Source organism: Colobus angolensis, unplaced genomic scaffold, assembly GCF_000951035.1.
Source record: "Colobus angolensis palliatus isolate OR3802 unplaced genomic scaffold, Cang.pa_1.0 Scaffold170, whole genome shotgun sequence".
NCBI classification, from domain to species: domain Eukaryota; kingdom Metazoa; phylum Chordata; class Mammalia; order Primates; family Cercopithecidae; genus Colobus; species Colobus angolensis.
The window spans coordinates 2,242,319-2,247,062 of NW_012114822.1; the positions used below are offsets into that span (position 1 = coordinate 2,242,319).

Here is a 4,744-nt window from a genome sequence, read left to right on the forward strand (position 1 = left end):
TAGCCAGGATGGTCTCGATCTCCTGACCTCGTGATCCGCCCATCTCGGCCTCCCAAAGTGCTGGGATTACAGGCTTGAGCCACCGCGCCCAGCCAGATATTCTGAATTCTTTAAGAAATTCTGAATTTAAGAAATTCTGAATTTATTCTAATTCAGAATTTACTCTATAAATCAACACTTTTGATCAATGTTCCCTATGCATATGAAAAGAATGTACAGTCTACAGTTACTGGGTGCAGTATTGTATTTCATATTTCACTATATTCCATATTTCATTTTGAATGCATCTTATTTTCAACATACAGTCTTTTGTTGCTTAACAACAGGGATACATTCTGAGAAATGCATCATTAGGCTATTTCGTCATTGTGCAAAGACGACAATGTACTTACACAAACGTACTTACACAAAGATATACTTACAAAAATCTAGATAGTACAACCTTCTACACTCCTAAGCCATATGGTATATCCTATTGCTCCTGGGCTATGAATCTGCATATTACTGTACTGAATATTGCAAGCAACTGTGACACAGTGATAGGTATTTGTATCTAAACATATCTAAACATAGAAATGGTAATGTGTTACACTATGACACTAGGACATCCCTTCAAGACAGGAATTTTTCAGTTCCATTAAAATCTTATGAGACCAGCATCATATATACAGTCCCTTGTTGACTGAAACACTGTTATGAAGCACAGGACAGCAGTATGTCTAAATTACACATAAACCCACTGGGATTTCAATTAGGTCAAGTTTGTTCATTATGTTATGGAAATCACCTGTCCTTACTGATACTTTGTTTTTGAGTTAATAAAGATGGTATATTAAAACTTTCCACTATGAATTGTGGATCTGCCTGTTCTTTGTCATTTTTGTTAACTCTAGCTTTGTGTATTTTGAGATAGTGTTTTTAGGTACATATAGATGTAGAACTGTTGTAACTTCCTAGAGAACTGAATTGAGTATCTTACCATTATGTATGTATTTATTACAAGTAATTATTTCTACCCTAAAGTCTACTTTATTTATAAAGGTACACCAGTTTTCTTTTAATGTTTGAGTAATACATCTTTTCTACCATTTTATTTTCAACTTTTCTGCATCCTTGAAAGTGGTACAGAGTTGTGATCTGCTTTTTTTTTAAATCCAATTTCTCAATCCTTGCTTTTTAATTAGAAATTTTGGTTCACTTTTATTTAATATAATTACTGATAGACTAAGTTTAAATCTAACACCTTACTGTTCACTTCCTATTTTTCCCACATGCTCTGTTTCTGTTTTTGGTCTTCTTGCCTTCTTTTAGATTAATCAAGTTTTACTACACCTACTGCTGTTACTATTCCATATTTCCTCTCTATTAATTTGTTAATTATATATATTTTACTACTCTTTTAATGACTATCCTAGAGATTATAATATGTGTCCTTGACTTATCAAAATCTCAAGTAAATTATATTTTTACCACTTCCCGGGCAATGATATTCTACTATTATATTTTTAAATTCTATGTATATTTTAAACCACAAATAATTTTTTACCCAACAGTGTTCATTTACATTTATCATCTTATTTCTCTTTTCTTTTTTTTTTTTTTTTTTGAGACGGAGTCTCACTCTGTCGCCCAGGCTGGAGTGCAGTGGCCGGATCTCAACTCACTGCAAGCTCCGCCTCCCAGGTTTACGCCATTCTCCTGCCTGAGCCTCCCGAGTGGCTGGGACTACAGGCGCCCGCCACCTCGCCCGGCTAGTTTTTTGTATTTTTCGTAGAGAAGGGGTTTCACCGTGTTAGCCAGGATGGTCTCGATCACCTGACCTCGTGATCTGCCCGCCTCGGCCTCCCAAAGTGCTGGGATTACAGGCTTGAGCCACCGCTCCCGGCCTTATTTCTCTTTTCTTTAGTCTTTACTTTTCCATGCATCTTAAAGCTGCCATCCAGGATCACTTCTCTTCTGCCAAAGACCAATCTTTACTATCATTTCTTTTAGTGCAGGTCTGGTGTAATTAACTCTGTGATATAATAAGAAATATATATTTGGTCTTCATTTGAAGTTCCTGGCATCAAGCCCTGAAACCCTTGGAATTTTCTGAGTTAGAGTAGTAAGAAGAGCAGACATACCTGAGTTTATGATGAGAGGACTCTTGGGAGAATGGCAGCTGGTTACCAAAGCAACCAATCATGTGATTAGAGGATTTAAACTTTCAGACCCTCGCACTCTGCTCCCCACCCCACCACCTCCTGGGAAGGGAGAGAGGCTAGAGACTGAGTTCAATAACCAATGGCCAATGGCCAAAGATTTGATCAATCACGCCTTCATCATGGAGCCTCCATAAAAACCCGAACAACAGAGTCCAGACAGCTTCCGCGTTGGTGAACACATAGGGGAGCTGGGAGGGTGACGCACCTGGAGAGGGTGTGCAAGTTCTGAGTTCCTCGCCATACCTTGCTCTATGCATCTCTTTCATTTAGCTGTTCCTGAATTGTATCCTGTATAATCAACAGGTAAACCTAGGTGTTTCCCTGTTTTGTGAGCCATTCTAGCAAATCACTAAATCCGAGGAAGGGGTTATAGGAATCCTCACTTCATAGCAGTCAGTAAGAAATATGGGACACCTGGACTTGCAATTGGTTTCTAAGCAATCCTGTGCAGCTGAGTTCTCAACCTGTGAGGCAAGTAATTCCAGGCAACATCCAAAATGAGTTAAATTGCAGACTACCTGGAGTCCACAGAGAACCGGAGAACTGGCTACACATTTGGTAGGAGAAGTTTTGTGAGCGTAGAAGAAAGAGAAGTGGGGTTTTGGCTTTTTCTTTTAAATCTTCTCATTTTTGTTGCTCTAAAGAAGTGATAATTTTGTCCTCACTTTTGAAGGATATATTTGCTGGGTATAACATTCTAGTTTGGCTATTTATCTTCTTTTTTACATTTTGAAAACATTAGTCCATTGCCTTCTGATATCTATTGAGAAATTAGCTGTCAATCTTATTGTTCTTTTGAATGCAGTACGTAGTTTTTCTCTGGTTTTTTGTTTTATTTTTTTTAGAGACAGAGTCTCACTCTCGCCTAGGCTGCAGTATAGTGGTGCGACTTTGGCTCACTGCAATTTCCGCCTCCTGGGTTCAAGCGACTCTCGTGCCTCAGCCTCCCAAGTGACTGGGATTACAGGCGTGAACCATCATGCCCAGCTAATTTTTGCATTTTTAGTAGCGATGGGGTTTCCCCATGTTGACTAGGCTGGTCTCAAACTTCTGGCCTCAAGTGATCCAGCCGCCTCAGCCTCGCAAAGAGCTGGGATTACAGGAGTGAGCCACCGCACCTGGCCTCTGCTTACTATTAAAATTTTCTCCTTATCTTAGATTTCTGGCAGTATTTTTAAAATCTGTGATGAGATGGCTTAGTTCTAGTTCTAGGTCTGTAGTACTTTTTAAATCTGTGATGAGATGGCTTTTGTCTGTTATGAACAATTCTCAGCTATCATCATTCCAAATACTGCTTTTGCAGCACTCCTCCTTCTTTTCCTAATAGGATTTCAATTATATGTTGGTTAAACCTTTCCACTGAATCCCTATGACTCACTCTTTCATGTATGTCCAGCCCATTTTTATTTCCATGTTTCATTCTGAATATTTGTTTTCTACTTATTAGTATTACTAATGTACTGCCAAACCCATTAACTGACATCTTAATTTCAGTTACAGTCCTTTAACTGTAGAGTTTACATTTGGTTTTTCTATTGGGGAGGGGGTGGTGTGATTCCAATTTCCCTATTCTTAATCTTATAAATCCTTAAACACACTATATACATTACCCTTTTCTAATAACTTCACTATCTGGATCCCTGTCGATCCACTGCCATAGTCTGTTGTTTCTCTTGGCATTCAGTAACATTGTCTTAAATCCTCATCTGCCTGGTGATTTCTGAGTGCCAAACATTGTAAATAAACGTAGAGCTCATTTGAGGTTCTGAGTGATGTTATCATCTATTAATGAAAGGAATTACACTTGCTTCTTTCCAGAACACCTTGATCTAGTCAGGAATTAAGAGGGTCTGGAGCTGGACTTCAATACCTGTGAGGAGCTACTATCCCTAAGATATAGGCCTTTGGGTCTCCTCAAAGCCTCAAAGCCTAAGAAGTTTTCCTCCTCTGTGACCTGTGCCAAACTCCAATTTTTATCCTCTGCCCTTTGAGTCTAACAAAAACTCTGTTCAGCCATCCAGCTTCTCATCTGCCTAAATCTTGTTGAATCAGCAGATTCCTCTGGGACAGAAATGACTGCAAATGTTGGTCTCACATCTTGAGCTTCCCTACCCCACCACCATGCCCCATATCTTATACCCACAAATCTTCACTATTTTGTTAACTCTCCATTTCCCTCACAGAAATTTTGTCTTAAATTTTGTCCATCTTGTTTTGTCTTAAATTTTGTCTTAAATTTTGTCCAACTTGTTCTCAGCAGGAAATAAGGTCCAACAACTTAGTCTATCATTAACCAGAAAAATCTTCCCCACTCTCCGTGTGGGTCTTTTGTAATTCCTTTTTCTTTTTTTTTTTTTTTTTGAGGCAGAGTCTCACTCTGTCACAGCTGGAGTGCAGTGGCACAATCTCGGCTCACTGCAAGCTCCGCCTCCCGGGTTCACGCCATTCTCCTGCCTCAGTATCCTGAGTAGCTGGGACTACAGGGACCCGCCACCATCCCTGGTTAATGTTTTGTATTTTTAGTAGAGACGGGGTTTCAC

The 4,744-nt window shown here is 39.2% G+C and overlaps 1 protein-coding gene and 1 long non-coding RNA gene across 2 annotated transcripts in view; both read right to left on the minus strand.

Annotated features, from left to right (window-relative positions):
* LOC105509152 overlaps positions 1–2,022 on the minus strand; it is a 36,082-nt gene extending 34,060 nt beyond the window's left edge. The window contains exon 1 of the long non-coding RNA XR_001001393.1: positions 1,887–2,022. This is a non-coding gene — a long non-coding RNA (uncharacterized LOC105509152). The remainder of the gene's footprint in view (positions 1–1,886) is intronic.
* CAMTA1 (calmodulin binding transcription activator 1) overlaps positions 1–4,744 on the minus strand; it is a 938,433-nt gene that overhangs the window by 895,940 nt on the left and 37,749 nt on the right. The gene's annotated exons all lie outside the window — the stretch shown is intronic.